The sequence below is a fragment of the Panthera pardus genome, unplaced genomic scaffold (genome assembly GCF_024362965.1).
Source record: "Panthera pardus isolate Hobbes unplaced genomic scaffold, ASM2436296v1 HiC_scaffold_11, whole genome shotgun sequence".
Classification (NCBI taxonomy): Eukaryota; Metazoa; Chordata; class Mammalia; order Carnivora; family Felidae; genus Panthera; species Panthera pardus.
Genome location: NW_026526666.1, coordinates 7,645,731 through 7,664,207, shown reverse-complemented (window position 1 = coordinate 7,664,207; position 18,477 = coordinate 7,645,731). Strand labels below are relative to the sequence as shown.

Genomic DNA, 18,477 nt, shown 5'->3' with positions numbered 1-18,477 from the left:
GATGTTGCCACGATTTTCTTTTCTAGAAGCCATTCTGATAGCTATGTGGTGATACCTCACAGCTTTCATTTGCATTTCCCTAATGGTTATTGATGTCGAACAATCCTTCAAGTGCTTGTTTGTCATCTGATTATCTTCTTCAGGATGATGTCTATACATGTCTTCTGCCTATGGTCTAATTAGATCGCTTTCTCTTTTTACTGGTGATTTTTTAGAGTTCTTTATACATTCTAGACACTAGCTCTTGGTTGGATATCTAGTTAGCAAATATTACCTCCCTCCATTCTATAGCTTGTCTTTTTATCTTCTTAACAGGAGCAAAGCAAACATTTTAAATTGCTATGAAGTTCTATTTATCAAGTTTTCCTTCCATGAGTTATGAATTTGGTGTCAAGTCTAAGAACTCTTTGCCTAGTCTTAGGTCTCAAAGATTTTCTATTTTTTGTGTGTCAAAGTTTTATAATTTTATGTTTGACATTTAAGGCATTGAACCATTTTGAGTTAATTTTCTCCAAAGGTGTGAGAGTTACATTGAGACTCATTAAAAAAAATTTTTTTGCCTACTGATGTCCATTTTTTCCAGCATTATTTGTTAAAAAAAAAAAAAAAAGTGAACCATTGGGGGCGCCTGGGTGGCTCAGTTGGTTGAGAGACTGACTTCTGCTGAGGTCATGATCTCATCTTTTGTGAGTTCAAGCCCCGCGTCAGGTTCTGGGCTAACAGTGCATAGCCTGCTTCAGATTTTCTGTCTCTCTCTCTCTGCCCCTTCCCTGCTCATGAGCACGCACTCTCTCTCTCACCCCCTCTCTCAAATAAATAAACATATTTTTAAAAAAGTGAACCATTAAATTGTTCTTGTACCTTGTCAATAATCACGTGGGCATGAATTGTCCAGAATAGGCAAATTTATTGAGACAGAAAGTGGATAAGTGTTAGGCATAGGACTGGTGGGGCAGGGAGGGCAGTTGGGGCAAAATGAGTGTGACTGATAAAGGATATAGGGGTTTTTTGGAAATTAATAAGAGTGGGCTAAAATTGATCGTGGTGGGGCATGTGGGTGGCTTAGTCGGTTGAGCATCTGACTCTTGGTTTCGGCTCAGGTCATGATCTCATGGTTCATGAGTTTGAGCCCTGCATTGGCCTCTGATGATTAGTGATGTTGAACATCTTTTCATGTGTCTGTTGGCCATCTGTATGTCTTCTTTGGAAAAATGTCTATTCAGATCCTCTGCCCATGTTTAGCTGGATTATTTGGAGGCGGGGGGGTGGTGGTGGTGAAGAGTTGTATAAGTTCTTTATATATTTTGGATATTGACCCCTTATTAGATATACCGTTTGCAAAAATGGAAATAGCATTTACTGGGTTGCTTTTTGTTTGGTTGATGATTTCCTTTGCTGAGCAAAAGCTTTTTATTTTGGTGTAATCCCAATAGTTTATTTTTGTTTTTGTTTCCCTTGCTTGAGGAAACATATCCAGAAATATGTTGCAAAGTGCCATTTTCAAGCAATTACTGCCTATGTTCTCTTTTAAGCATTTTATGGTTTCAGCTCTCACATTCAGGGCTTTAATCTATTCTGAGTTTATTTTTGGCATAAGAAAGGAGTCCAGTTTCATTGTTTTGCATATAGCTATTTAATGTAATTTGTTTTTGAGAGACAGAGTGCAAGAGAGCACACAAGCAAGTGGGGGGAGGGGCAGAGGGAGAGGGTGAGAATCTCAAGCAGGCTCTATGCTGGGCTTGATCTCATGACCATTGTGAGATCATGACCTGAGCCAAAATGAAGAGTTGGCTGCTTAAATGACTGAGCCACCCAGGCACCCCTGTTATTATTGAAATGTAAGGAACTAAGCCTTCCATTTTATTTTTTGTCTTCTGTTTGTCAGCTTTTCATTTCTGTTTTCTTTTTTCTGTATTCCTGTGCCTTACTTAAGCCACTTTTTTGAATTCCACCTTTATTTACCTATACTGTTTTTGAATGTCTCTCCTTATGTAGGTTTTGTTTTGTTTTGTTTTTTTTTTTTTTTAGTGGTTGCTTAAATATTCCCTCTACATACTTAGAACCACAATAGAAGTATTATAATTTTTGCCTCAATTATCAAACTCAATTTAGAAGACTTAAGAGGGTTGTTTGCCCCTAATTTTGCTTACCATGTTCTTTATTCTTCCTGATGTTCCAAGACTCTTTTTTTTTTTTTTAAATCATTTTCTTCTGTTAAAGAACTTCCTTTAGCCATCCTTCTAGGGATGAAATTTCTAACGAAATTTCCTTTTGTTTTACTTCATATAAGAATGTCTTTATTTTCCCTTCATTACTGAAGACTATTTTCTTAGATATAGGATTCTGGGTTGACATTGTTCAGCATATAAAAAAACGTGGCACTTCTTTCTGACCTTCATGGTTTCTGATGAGAAACCCATTGTCAATCGAATTCTTTCCCCCCTCTAGCCATTGTTTCTAGTTCTGTTTTTAGATTTTTTTCTTTGTCTTAGTGTTCTAAAATTTTACCAAGATATGTATTGTCACGGGCTTTTAAATTTTTATCCTGTTTGGAGCTCACTCAGCTTCTCAAATCTGTAGGTTTCAGTATTTTTCCAGATTTGGAAATTTTTCAGCCATTATTTCCTTTAGTACTTTTTCAGCCTTGCCCTTTTCCTCCTCTTCTTCTGGGACTCCAATGACACAAGTTACATCCTTTGTTATGGTCCTGAGGTTCTGCCATTTTCTTTGTGTTGTCCCTCTGTTGTTTAGACTGATGCTAATTTGGGTAATTTCTATTTTATTTTCAAGCTCACTGTTTTTTTCCTCTTTCCCTTCTATCTTCTCATTGAGTTCATTCATTGAGCATTTAGTTTTAGTTATTGTATTTTTCAGTTCTAAAATATCCATTTGGTTCATCTCTATACCTTCTGTTTCCTCATTGAGACTTTCTATTTTTCTCTGAGACTGTATTTTCGTTTGTTTTTATGTGTGTTCATAATTGTGTTTTTTTATGATGGCTAGTTTAAAATATTTTTTAGATAATTAAAAAAATAAAACCTTTTTTAGATAACTCAAAATTTCTGTCATCCTAGTGTTGGCATCTACTGCTTGTCTTTTGTTATTCAGTTTGAGACCCCCATAGTTCTTGGGTATGATGAGCGATTTTCTATTAAAACCTGGACATTTAGAGTATTAAGCTATGAAATTCATGATCTTATTTAAGCCTTCTGTTTTAGCTGGTTTCTCTGACACTACTCCAAGATGGAAAGAGGTGGGGAAGGGAGAAGGGGAGCCATTTCATTATGATTAGGCAGAGGTAGAAAACCAGGTCCCTCACTTGGCCCTGGCTGACACCTGAGGTGTTATGCTCGTCATTACTGTAGGGCAAAGGTAGGGGTTCCAGCTCCCCACTGTGCCTCCACTCTGTGATATCTTCTTGGCTGGGAGGGATAAGGCTGCTTCATTACTACTCCCCACATGGCCATCAGAGACACCATAGGGTTGGATGACCTCTACACCATTGGGTAGTGATGAAAATCCTGCCTCTACACTATTTCTGACGTTACCTCAATGGGAAGCAAGAGGGGAACCTTGTTATAGCCTGTTAGACATGAGAGTTTAGGCTCCCTATCTGACCTTTGCTCACATAGGAACTATAGTTTTGCCTATGGTGCTTATCTAAAGTAGAGCAGTTAATTTCTAAAAGTTTTCTCTCTTGTGAGGTTGCCCTCCACCTGACCACTTGGCTAGAGAGGGCAGGCTTTTGTTAGGATTTTTTGGGCCTGCACCCATTGGCATTTCCAGGTTGCCAGCTTCTTCAGTGTTTATTCTTGGATATACAAGGCAAAAAAAAAAAAAAAATCCTAGAATGTTCAACTCCTTGTTCTTCAAGTCTCAAGTCCATAGCTGGTCTGTCTTCTTCTCTCAACTCTCAGAGTCTTTTTATGTTTGTTTTATAATTTCCAAGCTAATTCTCTGGAGGAATAGGGAAAAATACATCTACTCTATTTCCTAGAAGTAGAAGTCACTATGTAGCCTTTGAGACTGGCTTCTTCCACTCAGAGTAATGCTTTCAAGATTCATCTATGTTACTGTGTGTATCAGTAGCTTGTTCCTTTTTTGCTGCTGAACATTCCATTTTATGTACTAGTTTTCTAGTTTGGGGGATTAGAAGCTGAGCTGCTATAAACATTCATGTACAATTTTTGCAGGAACATAAGTTTCCAATTCTCTACAGCAAACGCCCATAAGTAGAATTGTTGGATTGTGTGATAAGTGTATGTTTAAACTTTGTAAGAAACTGCTTAGCTGTTTTCCAGAATAGTTGTGCCGTCTTGTATTCTCATCAGTAGTGATGACAGTTCCTGTTACCCACATCCTTATCCACACTTGGTACTTCTAATATTTTTACTTTAGCCATTCTAACAGGTGTCTAGTGATATCTCTTTGTAATTTAATTTGCATTTCCCTAATACCTAATGATGTTTAACACCTTTTCATGTGCTTAACTGCCATCTATCAATTCTCTTCAGGAAACTGTTCAAATTTTTGCCCATTTTTTAAATTGGCTGGTTTTTCTTCCTGTTGAACTTCTTTATATACTCTGGATACATAAACAACTTTGTCATATTATTAAACTCAAGTAAAGAGAGAGAAAGAAGAATGGAGTAAACAATCTAATACAATCAGTTGTTACTCTATAGCAATCTGCTTGCTGAGTACTTCTCTTGAGATTCAAACATACTACGTTGGCCACATTGGAACTAAATCTCCTGCCAACATAAGTCACAGACAACTTAAAGCTTGGGCTCCAAACAGCAGTCTCTTCCCACTCTTTATTCCCTCTATGTCTTGAACAATCCAATAAAGCAGAATACTGGCTTGGGTATTTGAAGAGTATTTGTTTTCAATTGTGATCTCCTAAATAGCAGGGACTCTGTCTATCTACTTCATTTTGGCTCTCTTTTTTCCCCACCTAGGACCTAGCCCTGTTATACATTCATTCAAGGAATATTTATTTAGTTCCTAGTATGTGCCAGGCACTGCAATCTGTGCTGAGAATACGATGATAAATAAAACAGAAGTTGTTTGTAGACTCATGGAGCTTAAAGAACAAAGCCTGGAATACAGTAGATGCCCAAGCCATGCTTATTTTTTTCATTCCCTTCCCCCTGGAGTTGATTACCTTTAAAAATTTAGCCTATCTATTTCCATATTGATTCTTTTAATTAAATCCTCTAATAATTATGCCACATTCCTACGAATAGTTTTCATATGCTCACACACATCTATTCTATTTTTTTGCCCTTGGATATTTCCTAGTCCTTCTGAAAGTCCTCTGTACTTTTCCAAACTGGACTAGTTTTTCTCTAAGACTGTGACATGGTTATTTCCCTATGATTTCCTTTCAACGCTCCCTATGTTATAGCCCAAGTTCTTAGAGATCAAGTTTTTTTTTTTTATTTTTAATTTACTCACTTTTTTTTTTGAGTGCATTCTCCAGTACCTTCTTCAAAAAGAATATGTATGAGGTTATTTTTAAATCCATGCATGTCCCAAAATGAATTATTCTATCCTCATGTTTGATTAATAGTTTAGCTAGATATAGAGTTCTAGATTAAAAATAAGTTTCTGTCCAAGTTTTTAATGCATATTTTCATCATAGTCTAGCCTCCGGTGTTATTGTTGAGAAGCCTGGTAACTTTCATATTCCTGATCTTTTGTACGGGCCTCTCTTTCTCTCCAGAAAAATATAGGATCTTTCCTTTAGCCACAGTGTTCCAAAATTTAACAACATAAAGTGACTTGGTGTGGGATTTTGTTCATTCTCTGTAACACAGTCCATGTCCTGTTTCATTCTGAAGACGTGTGCTTGAGTTTGGGGAAATATTCTTGTGATATTTTTTATAATCTCTCCTCTGGTTTAATTCTTTTCTCTTTTAGAAACTTCTATTAGCCTGATGTTGGACCTTTGGGGCTGATTCTCTAAATCTGTTATTTTTTCCTTACTGTTTTCTATTTCTTTGTATTTTTGTTCATTTGAGTTTCTGTGAGATGTCCTTGACTTTATCTTCTAGTCTTTCAAGGAAATTTTTTTATGTCATATTTTTAATTTTTAAGGGTCCTTCATTCTATCATCCTTGGCTTGTTTCATTGTTGTAAACCTCTAATTCCCCCGAGAAGTCTACTTAACTATGTTAAATGTTTTATTCCGGTTCCTGTATTGTAGCCATTTCTTCCAAGTCTCTTTTGCTTACTTGTTTGTTTTAGTCTTTTTCTTCATGTTTTAGGGTTTACTCAAATGTCTGGTTATCTCTGACTTTCCTTTCATGTTACCGAGTGAGGCACTAAGGCAAAGAGAGGCTGGGTAACTGTTCCCAAATCATAGAGATGAAAGAGACACGAATACAATGTATGATCCTGGATTGGCACATAGAACGGGGGGTGGGGGAGGGAATGGCTCTAAAAGACATTACTTCAATACTTATGAAAATTTAATGTGTGGGCTATAGATTTTACAACACATCACTACTACGTACAACATTAAAACATTATGTGACAAGAAGTCCTCATTCTTAGAAAGTACACAGTAGAGCTTCATTTCTTTAGCTCATAAATAGATGGGAGAGATGTAACTGGTTCTAAGCTCTGAGAGTCAATGCACGTTGGTTGAGAATCCAAACATCAAAAAAGTTAACACCTTCCCGAAGACTAGATAGATAGTAGGTAGTAGAGCTGGATTTAGAACCGGTTTTGTCTAACAGATTCTCTACTGCAATATACTCAAAGACCATGGCCAGCTAACTCCCGGGGATGTTTGTTTATCAGATCGATTTACAACCTTGACAGGTAACGGAGAGGAGTGAAGTTCAACATTAATTCAGTCCAGGTTAAATATGTGGAGGAGTTAGGAAACAGGGCCAAGAGAGAAAACAACTAAGGAATGAGAAAGTGCCCCAAGACAATTCACATGCTTGGCAGTATTCCTTTTGCACCAGTCCTCTTGGCTCCTGGCTTCCGGGAGATTTACAGGATTTCCATCTTCCTTCCCAGTTAAATATCTTCTGCTAATTCTGCAGCAAGCTCAGTGCCTGGGGCTCCTCACACTGCCACTGGACTCCCAAGGGCACAGGCCATGTCATGCATGCTCACGGGCTCAATTGTGTTCAATGATATTCATATTTTCCTATCCCCAAAGAGCTTCTCTTCTGCATCCCTGTTCTAAATAAAGTTCTGTTAATGAGACTCCCGGAACTGGATGTCTTGTCCCCAACCACAATTCAAAGTCATCATGGCTGGCATACCGTCCCATTCTCACCCTTCCAAGTAAGTAGGTCCTGAGCCATTTAATACTCATGATAATCCCCTACATTCTGTGTCTCCAGTCCAACAATTCTCTATCTCAATCATTTCACTTATTTTTTTTTTCCATTAGTACTGAATGATGCTCTGCCATTGTTTCACTGATGTATGTACTCTCCCCTTTTCTTTCTTCTCTTCCTGAATTCTGGATGGCTTCTTGTGTGTTGCCAGAATCTCACACATAGTGCTCTCTGCTTTTTCCAAAGCTGTAGAAGCTCACTCGTTGCACACAGGAGCAACTAGAAAGTTCAGGCAATCAATTCCCTCTCGGTAACCCTCCACCACTGGAGGACAGGCATCCTTGGGTAAGTGCCACAGCCTCCCTGTCCTCTGGTGGAACATTCTACACAGTTCCTCAGATGGTCCCCAGCAAGATTGAGCCCACAGGAGTAAGTAGTGCATTAACCACACTTTAATGGCTCTTCTCCCTTCTCGACCCCACTTTCTCATTTCCCTCACTTTTGTTTCCTGGGATCACATCCCAGTAAACTACCCACACCCAAGTCTTTATCTCTGGTTCTGCTTTCAGGGCCATCCAAACACAGATACCTCTTCCATTCTCAGATCCAGACACACCTGGTATTTCAGTTAAACAGAACAACTTTGGGTTTATTAACCTTTGGGTTTATTAGCTCCTTTTCATGTCTCTGTAACTTCTTCTCAGGCTGAAATGACTTCCATCCTGGTCTGTCTGGCCAAATCATTCATCCTTCAAGACTCACCTCAAATACCACCAAGTACCACTGCCTCTGAAAGACTCCCAGAAATCTCATCTCCCATCCTAATTTACTGATTGTACATTATATATATATATATATATATATATATTCATTACACATTTTATCTTATCATTTTATAAGTTTGTTTTTCCAACTAGGCTATTAGCTAGAGGGTCTGGCAGTTGCCTACTTATCTCCATATCCCCCACTGCGCCAAACAAATGTGTGTTAAATAAGTGAATTAACTGACTCATCCCAGGTATCTATAGAGTACTACACACTTGAGCCCGGATGAAGTTCAGAGTGGGCTGCAGAACATTTGGGGAAAGAATTGTCAAGAAGTGCCACACACTTCCACTCAATTTTCTTGCAAGAGAATTGTAAGGAAGATGAGAATCACCGTCTAGCACTCTGGAGTTTACACAGATATTTTACATACATTATCTCATTTCATGATCTTAACAACCCTGCAGAACAGGCGAGGAAATCACTATTATCTCCGTTTTATTGCTGAGAAAATTGGGGCCCAGAGAAGAGAAGTGACTTTCTCAAGATCACATAGCAGTAGAAGCTAGGACCCACGCCTCCTGGTCAAGCATGCATTCTACCACATACAATTAGGGTCAGGCCCACTGTGTCTTCCCTCTGCCTCAGAGCCATCCTCTGTGCTCTGCAGGCCACCTCCACTCTCTTGTCTGTCCTCTCCAGCCATTCCTTCCTGGCAGGCAAACTTACTCAGCAACTGGGCAAATCTTCCCCAAATGTTCTGCAGCCCACTCTGAACTTCATCCAGGGCTATGGTCCTGGACTGTCTTACTTTCCTATTCCCTGACCTCATTCCCAACTTTCTCGAGTAGCTGCTCGACACCCTTGTATGCTTGGAAACCTTCTACGATGGTTCTGAAGAAGGGGAACCTCACAGGTCCTCTGGCTCTCTGCTTTCACTCATCCCATGGGACTCTTGAATGTCACCGCAACTGGGAAGTTCCCCTTCCCTGACTTCCCAAACTGCATTAGGTCCCCCTAGCATGCTACTCTTTTCCTTCATAGCTGTTACCACAACTTCTGGTAATCATTTGTTAATTTCTTCCACTAGTGATAACAACTGAGTACTTCTTGTGCTAAGTGTCTATATTATTGCCCTTAATTCTCATAGTCCCATAGGGTGCAAGCACACATAATTAATCAGATAGGGAACACACTTCTTACCTACTAGTATATTGTTAACCCCTAATGTAGTGCCTGGTACAGGGACATAGGGGGTGTTAAATCTCTATTCGTTAAATGAATAAATTAACTCCCTTTGGCACCATATCATTGAAATTCACTGCTCTGAAGACACCCCTTCCCCCCAAATTCTCTAGTCATGTTGATTGACTTTGGGGGGGAAAGCCCATGTTAAAATCTGCTGTTTGTCTACTCATTCAACACATATCTGTTGAGTCCCTCCTGGGTGCCAGATACTTCCTAGGCGTGAGGGCCTATCCCCGGGTGAGAGCTCCATGTAAGTAAAGGTGAAGGTGGGGGCATAGTTCTACTTTGGGTCTCCTGGGAGGCCCAGAGGATGTGGGAGTCCAAGATGAGATTCAGATTGTGCTCCAACCCACCGGGGTGCTCCTGCTTCAGGTCAGATAGAACTGAGATAATGCAGTCAGCCCCAGTCCTAGGCCCACCTCAGCCCCATTGATGTTACCTTGGTGTTGGATTTGTGCAGTGAAAGGAGGCAACATGCCAACAGACCAGATCCTGGTGGGCTTATCTCTTTCTTCCTCCAGCCCCCATTGCTTTCCTGAGTCACTGTGCACCACAACTATTTCAAAGTGGAAGTTACGGCGGCCCCCGCCCCATGGCTTGATGTCAGATTGTCCAGTTCAGATGATGGAAACATTTGTCTGCCGTCCTTTTGCCTCCCGATCATTTCATTAGGCTTTTCTTTAGGATACGTTCCCTTTAAGCATCCTAACTGTTCACAGTGTGCTGAGAGAAATAATTTTTTCCAGGAGTCAGTGGGAGTGGGGACCGGACGGGGGTCAGTGTGTCCTCAGTGGCCTACTGTGATGGTGACCAGCAGACCATCTTGCCCACAAGTGGGCAGAGGCAAGAAAGCGTCCCCTGGGAGGGGGCGTGTGGGCCCATCATGCCTTTATGCTCCTCTGCAAGGTGGCCCCCAGCCTGTAAGTTTGAATGAAGAGTCCTGGCCTTTTTGAAAGCAGGATGTCAGCACTGATTATTAAAAATTGCTCTGGGTGCCTGCCTGTGATGTGGATGTTGAGATTTTCTTTGATTTTCCCTTCTTCTCCCCTCAAAGAGATCTCTCTCTCTCTCTCTTACTTTGCTGGATGTATGTGGCTAAAGAAATCTGTGCCAATTCTTCACTCCCCTTCTAGATTTGCCATTAGTCTAACTCAACACATGAAAGAGAGCTCAACATATGACCTCAACACCTCTTCTCCTAACAGCCCGGGGCATATCTGGGCAAAAGTTCTAGAAAGGCTAGGCAGTGCTTTCTTGTCACTGTGGCCTGTCCTTGGCCTTGAGAAGACTCTTCAGCAAAGCAACACCCAAACTCAGCCAGATCTTAAACCTGACCTCCAGCCCAGTTCCAACAATAGAATATCCAGGCAGCTTACAGAACCATGGGTCGTGCTTAGGACAGGCAATGCTTCCTTCAGTGGCTGAGCCACAACAAACCACCCAGGGCCTTGGTCTCGCCATGTGAAAATGAGGAACATCTCTCTCTAAATTTGGGGGTTCAGTAAGTCACATGGTCCAGCTGGGATCTTAGCATTATAACGTGTTAGCTGTGTGCCTGAGGGTGAATTATTCATTTTCTGGGAGGATACCTTTCCTTATGTGTACAAATACAGAGAATAAATACAGAGTCACTCAGAGGAGTAGAATAGTATTGTAGGCTCTTAACACAAGGTTAAATTAATCCTTATTACCTATCACTGGATGGTCCTTCTGCCCCCCTCGCCCCACCTCTGGGATCTAACTTGACATAAGACTGTTTCCTGGCACATATTTAGTGAACTGAAAGAAAATGAAGTTCCGATAATTTTTCTGAAACACTGACAGTGAATTCTCAATATTTTGTATCCTTTTGATGCTGACTTTTATACATGACTCAGTGCTTGGAACAATGTCCTATATGTATATATATTTGGCATTTAAAATGCATTTGCTGAATGGATAAATGGTTTAACAAAGATAGGTAGAGAGATTGGGGTGAAGTTATTATAGATGAATGAATCAAACAAAAACATGATGTTGTTTTCTCTGCCCCCACATTTGTTCATGTCCATGGAGTAGCCACGGACCAGAAACCTGGTACCTTCCCGTGTCTTCCCACTCATCTTCTGTGGTCAATTGATCAACACACCTGGTTCATTCTGCTTCCCAATTACCTCTTACAGTTGTCCTTTCCACTCCAAACCCTTGGCCATATCCCAGATCAGGCCAAGGCATCTCTTGCCATCTGCCATGGTCTCCCCATTAGACTGCTTACGTCACCCTTCGAAACTCACCTCCCACTACCTTGCTTAGAACCATTCAGTGGCTCCCCATTCTCTCTATAAAGTGGCCTCCAAACTTAGCTAATTATGAGAATCATTAGAGAGGAACTTTAAGGATCTCAAATCTCTGATGGTGGGTCCTGGGATCTATGTGCCTTACATGTTGCCTGGGAGACTTTGATGGTCAGCCAGATTTGGGGATCACAGGTTCTCAGGCTAAAAACCCAACTCCTCTGCATGGTATGGAAAACCCTCCATGGTCTACCTCCCCCTTCCTCTCCAGTATCACTCCATGCCTCTTTGCCCATTGAATGTTTATTAAAGTTCATTTACTTATTTTGAGAGACAGAGTGTGTGTGTGTGTGTGTGTGTGTGTGTGCATGCGCGCATGAGCAGGGGAGAGGCAGAGAAAGAGGGAGAGAGAATCCCAAGCAGGCTCTGCATTGTAAGCCCAGAGCCCAACACGGGTCTCGAACTCACGAACCATGAGATCATGACCTAAGCTGAAACCAAGAAGTCAAATGCTTGGGGCGCCTGGGTGGCTCCATTGGTTGAGCGTCCAACTTCAGCTCAGGTCATGATCTTACGGTCCATGAGTTTGAGCCCCACATCGGGCTCTGTACTGACAGCTCAGAGTCTGGACCCTGCTTCAGATTCTGTGTCTCCCTCTCTCTCCGACCCTCCCCCATTCATGCTCTGTCTCTGTCTCAAAAATAAATAGACATTAAAAAAATTTTTTTTTAAAAAGAAGTCAGATGCTTAACCAACGGAGACACCCAGGTGCCCCCTCCCCTTGAATTTTATGCTCCAGCAGTGCTGAAGGCTGACGGTTTTCACACGCAGTGTTAGGTCCAGCTCTGAGTATACTACCCACCCTCCCACAATGCCCTTCCCTGCCTGGCCCCCTGATGAATTCCTGTTTATTCTCCCAGCTCTGTCTCAGCTACCAGGGGGGTTAGGCAGCATGTTCCATTTATAAAAAGTTCAAATGGGCCAAACTAATCTATGCTTTAGAAGCCAGGAGACTGGCTACCCCTTGGGGCCAGGGAGAGAGAGAGGAGTGGACGTGAGCGGGCCTTCCGGGGTGCTGGTCGTGTTTCTTGATCTGAGTGCTGGTTCCACGGTTTCTTCCAATTTGTGAAAACCCATCAAACTGTACCACCTCAGCTCACATGACACTTCCTCCAGGAAGCCTTTGTGGATACCCTCCCTTCGAGCTTGTCCTGCACCCTTCCTGTGGTCACTCGGCCTGGTTCAACCTGCTTTTTTTGATGTTTGATGTCCGAACTACCGATCCTTTATTGACATATCTATCTCCCCAGCTAGACTGTGAGCTACTTGAGGACAAGATCCGAGTGTCCCCAGCACCTTCCCCATGCTCTCAGCCTGGGCCCAGCGAAGGGATATGGGCTAGATGAAGAAACAGATGGAGAGAAAAGGGGGAGGGTGTGTTTACTCCTTTTACTTTTCTTCCTATTGAGAATACACAATGCTTCTCTATCAATCTGCTTTTACCGAACCAGGCCAAGAAAGAGATCACTTACCTTTCCGAGTCTCACCCAGGAAAACCAGATCCTTCCGAGGAGGGGAAAGAGCAGAACTTCCTAAGACTGATCCAACCTAAGCAGTCCGCACCAGTAAAGAGGTGTCTGAAGCTTCCTCCTGTGCCAGAAAACAGTCACATTGGTCATCTCTCGTTGGGTTTCTTCTTGATTCTTAAGGAGAATGGCCAGTTATTCAGGGACCGGACTGCCCAGGCACAAACAACTCCCCAAACTCTCAAAAACATTTAGCTAGAAGAAAATGAAGCTTTTACATCTCAACCACAGCATAGGGACTCAATCCCACCCACCAAATTATAATCACTTTGCCTTAGCCCCTCACGTATTATGCCTACAAATTTCAACCACTTTAAGAGACAGTCAAGTAATAAAGAAGGACGGTCTCTTTATCAGGAGGAGCCTGCCTAGGAGCTTCTAGCACAGAAAACGGATTATCCTGCCAAAACTCTATTAGAGTACATAGTCGATAAATACTTACTAAGCAATTGACTGGTTCCTTGATGCATTAATTCATTTATTCAGCAAATGCATGCTAGGTACTTATTCTGGCAAGGCTCAAAGGCCAGGGATGAGTCAGACAGAGTCTCTGATCTCAAGAAACTTAAAACCCAGCGGAAGATTATAAAAAGCTGGCTATCATGCCAGGATGAATGAAATGGGTGCTTAAGATAAGCGGCAGGTGCTGTGATGTTCGGAGAGAGGGGTTGCCCAGCACAGAGGAAGCACTCAGTGTTGGTACGTGAAGTCAGATGGTTCCGGTGAACAGTGAACGAAGATGAAATGCTCACCCCCCCACCCCCCAGGCACAGTCTTCAAAGCAGCCCCTCCTGGCCCACTCCACATCTGTGCCTCCCTCTGCCGGCCAGACACCTGCCCCTGACGCTGTGCAGTGAACTCTGCCGTTGGTCAAGTGGGGGCCGAGAATCAGGTGTCCCTCCCTGCCCCCCAAGCATCCTCGGCTCTGCCTCTCTCCACTGAATTCGGGCCGAGCATTGATATTCCCGCACTGCTGACATATCACATCACTCTGCATAGCCAACATCTTACAGGCTCTGCTAATAACCCCCAGTGGATCTTAAGCAGGAGTCTCAGCCTGCAGGAAAATCGGTTCACATCTGAGCCCTGTCGCGACTAATCTTCTCCACCATTTATTAGATGAGGATCTTGTCAGTTCGGAAGCTCCGTTTGCTCTGCCTAGAAAATAGAAGAGAGAGAGAAAGAGAGACCAGAGGGCAAAAGATGAAGGAATGAGATATATAGCGGCGTCAAGAATTTTGTCAAGAGACACAGAAGTGCTCAGCGGTTGACAAGTTCCCTGTTGTACAAACAGAACAGCTCGAGGACTTAATACGTGAAAATCCCAGCGGGACCCTGCAATTTTTCACAATCATAACGTCTCAGACTTGTCAGTTGCGAGGTTCCCAAAGTGTTAGTCTGGTGGCAAGGTGGAGCCTTTGGAAGGTGGGACCTCATCCGCCTGAGGGCCGCTCTGGGTCAGGGGCGCAGGGGAGTGGCCCAGGAGACGGCGTGAGTGAAGCACCTGTGTGGCACTGCCTGTGGCAGGGGGAGGACTGAGGTCCTGGCTCTCTTATCACCGGAAACGGGGCCTGAATCGCTCTACGTGTGTGAATCTCAGTTTTCTCGTCTGCAAAATGGGAGTATTCATGCCTACTCCGACGAGATGTGCCGGGGACTTAAACACCAAGGAAATTCTCCAGAAAACAGAAACCAGGGCAAGGAGGGTTTAGATGGAGTGAATTTGCAGGCCAAAGACCACGGATGGAGAATAGGGTCAGGGCACACCTGCTTTGCTTGCTTTCTTCTCTTTTTGAGAGTTGAATGCTCCCCCTCTCTTTTTTTTTTTTAATTTTTTTTAATGTTTATTTATTTTTGAGACAGAGAGAGACACAGCATGAATGGGGGAGGGTCAGAGAGAGAGGGAGACACAGAATCTGAAACAGGCCCCGGGCTCCGAGCTGTCAGCACAGAGCCTGACGCGGGGCTCGAACTCACAGACTGTGAGATCATGACCCGAGCTTAAGTCGGACGCTCAACCGACTGAGCCACCCAGGCGCCCCGAATCCTCCCCCTCTCTTAAGACTTCCAGCTCTCTAAGATGATAATTAATTCTAATGGCTACTCAACAAGCACTTGCTCTGTGCCAAACTAGCTCTGTGTTAACCTCTTTACAGACGCTTCTTTCACGTAATGCTTACAACAGTCCTATGAGATAGGAGTTTTACAGGTAGAGAAGTAAGAGTCAGGGAGGGAAGTAATTTGCCCCCATTGGTCACACAGAGGCAGAGGCAGGATTTGAACCCAGAGCTAAGTCTTCCTCAGGGCTGACACTGGTTCTGAAAACAACCAACCGGGAGGACGGCTGACTCTGAACCAATGTGACTATCCTAGGCCATAAAGGAGAGCACCTTAAAGGGGCCTTGCCAGAGGAGGAGTGGAGAAAAACCAAAGCTTCAAGCTAACGGGGTCCAGTCCCTTTACTGATGATGCCATGGTGCCACGCTCCACTGACCGTGGGCCATAATAGTAATTATGACTCCAGCAGCCACATTTTTTGGTTTATTTATTTATTTTGATGTCTATTTTTGAAAGAGAGAGGCAGAGCGTGAGCAGGGGAGGGGCAGAGAGAGAGGGATAGGGAGACATAGAATCCTAAGCAGGCTCCAGGCTCCGAGCTGTCAGCACAGAGCCTTGACGCGGGGCTCGAACTCACAGACCGTGAGATCATGATCTGAGCCAAAGTCAGATGCTTAACCGACTGAGCCACCCAGGTGCCACCAACACTTTGTACTTTATTTATTTTTTATTTTTTTAAACTTACTCATATGAATATATTAAAAATTTTTTTTTAGTTTTTTAAAATGTGTATTTATTTTTGAGGGAGACAGAGACAGAATGAGAGTAGGTTAGGGGCAGAAAGAGAGGGAGACACAGAAGCAGGCTCCAGGCTCTGAGCTGTCAGCACAGAGCCCAATGCGGGGCTTGAACTGACAAACTGCGAGATCATGACCTGAGCTGAAGTTGGATGCTTAACCGACTGAGCCACCCAGGCGCCCCTTCAGCAGCCACGTTTATGAAGCAGATGCTCCCTATGCTCCATACTTAACCCGCATCTTATTTAACCCATTTGTCCTGCTATAAAACCTACCCCACCTGGCATATGGGGAAACAGATCAATGGAGATGAAAACTCCACTTTCCAAGTTCAACACTGTGAAGCCATGTGACCCTTCTTGTTTCTCCCTTCACTCGAGACTTGAGTCCATGAATTATGTAAACGTTGCCTGGGAGGCCCACCCAGTGCCTGTGTTAATGACCTCGGAGGGGTGCTGGTTTCTGGGAAGTCGTCGAGGGCAGCCTGCAGAGTACTTTGAACTTGCATGTGTCATTTCAAATTGCTTTGAGATGAGCTGAATTCAGATCCCTCCGCCTCATGTGGGGATAGCAGTGTGGGGAGAGGAATGGAAGAGAAGGAAAGAGAAGCGGTTTTCTCCCCCCTTGGAGGGGGCAGGAATCCATCGTGGCTGTGTAGACACAAAGGCTCCCACAACCTGCTTTCAGCTCAAAGAAGCATCCTTCCATCACGTCGAATTCACTAGGCAGCAGGTTCCGGAGATTCCATGTGGGGTTTGTTGTGAGCACCATCCTGCGGACTTCTCCAGCCAGGCTGCCAGAGGACAGCCCTCTCTTCTCCCTGGAGAGCCCTCCATCCAGGCCACTGCACCAACTTTATTTGGTTGCTTGCTTGGGCTCGGCCCTCAGTGTAGGCAAACAGGGCAGGAGCCGCTGAAATCGGGGAGGGGGACAGAAAGGAAAGGGAGGCCAAGGAAGCAAAACCAGAGGCCAAATGTAGATGTCTGGTCTGTGTGCCCAGACAGGGCCGGAGTCTGGGCCCCTGCCATGTATCCTCAAAGCCCAGGCTGGACATGATCGATCCCTGCCCCTGCCCACCAACTCCTAGTGGGAGAAAACCACTTACATTTCCTTCTCTTCCATTCTCCTCCACCACCCACACCACCCTCCCCCCCCAACTGCTGTTATCACTACACGAAGCAATTCCAGAGGGAGGAGTCTTTAATATAGTCAGAAATGGAATTGGCAGGCCTGGACCAAACGCCAGGCCTAGACAGAGCGGGATAAGAAGCTCAAGCCCAGATTCAAAGCTGGGAGGGTCCAGATGCTGAGAGCCTTTGTGTAAGGAGGTGGGGTTAGGAAGCAAGGCCAAGGCAGAGACCTTCCCCCAGAACGTCCTCCTGTGGAACGAGGGGCTAGGGAGTGTTGTGCGCTGAGGGGAAGCCAGCAGGTTCTCTCACAGCCTTCTCCTGCCCTGCGCCTCCGTCCTTAGCGGAGGTCCACTTGAGGCCATGGCCAAAGAGTCTCAGTTCCTTCTTCCTGGCACCGAAGGAGGAGCACACTCCCGTCCTCTTCATCCATTCTGCAGGACTGTCACAGAGAGGCTCCTTTTACAGGCCCAGGCCCACTGTGGCCTCTCAGATCCCCAGAGCCTGCTTGTGAGGCCACCCTAAACTGCGACCTGCCCCGAAAGGACATCTAGGGCCCTGCTTACATGGCCACTCACTAGTCACAGTACAGTATTTTAGATCTCGTGTTTCATCTGCCACCCATGCTCGATCAAACAGAGATCAAATAAGTTCTGAAGTGATGTGAAAACAAACAAACAAAAACAGAGACCCAGAGCACCCATGGCTGGTTATTTTCATCAAAACAAACAATCCTTGTTTACTGCTCACAGAACACAGCCAGGTCTCAAGCAACATGGCGAAGGTACTCTTCAGCCGCCTTCCCTCCCACACAACCTCAACACACAAACTCACCCTTGACAGCTTTCACTCTCTGCCTTCACCCTGGTCAGTGCCCAAAACCCACGCGCTGCTCCAGCTGCCAAAATGCTCCACCCCCACACGGCACGCCCACGTTCCAGATTTTTCCAAATCCCTACCCACCCCCACCAAAATTAACCCATGCTCCCCCCTCAACACACATTCTTGCAGACAAACTGTGACGTAAGGGAAAGAATGTTAACTGAGCAACTACTACGTTCCAGCCGTTATAATAAGCACTTTACAGACATTATATCATTAATCCTTACAACAATCCTTTGGGGCAGTTGTTGCTATCACCATTTTGTAAGTAAGAACCTGAAGTTCAGAGAGGTTAAATAACATGCCCAAGATTTCACAGAAAAAAGTACCAGTGCCAGTATCTCAAAGCTTTTTTTTTTTTACTTGGCTTCTCCAATGTTTAAAGGTTTTCCAACAATCATACTATGTTAAATGGAGCTGGCCTTATTTACTTTTGT

At 43.8% G+C, this 18,477-nt stretch overlaps 1 long non-coding RNA gene across 2 annotated transcripts in view; it reads right to left on the bottom strand.

The window, feature by feature from the left end:
* LOC109272129 (uncharacterized) overlaps positions 1–18,477 on the bottom strand; it is a 53,962-nt gene that overhangs the window by 12,197 nt on the left and 23,288 nt on the right. For both annotated transcript variants that reach the window (XR_008417893.1, XR_002082302.2), the window contains exon 3: positions 13,123–14,334. This is a non-coding gene — a long non-coding RNA (uncharacterized LOC109272129). The remainder of the gene's footprint in view (positions 1–13,122; positions 14,335–18,477) is intronic.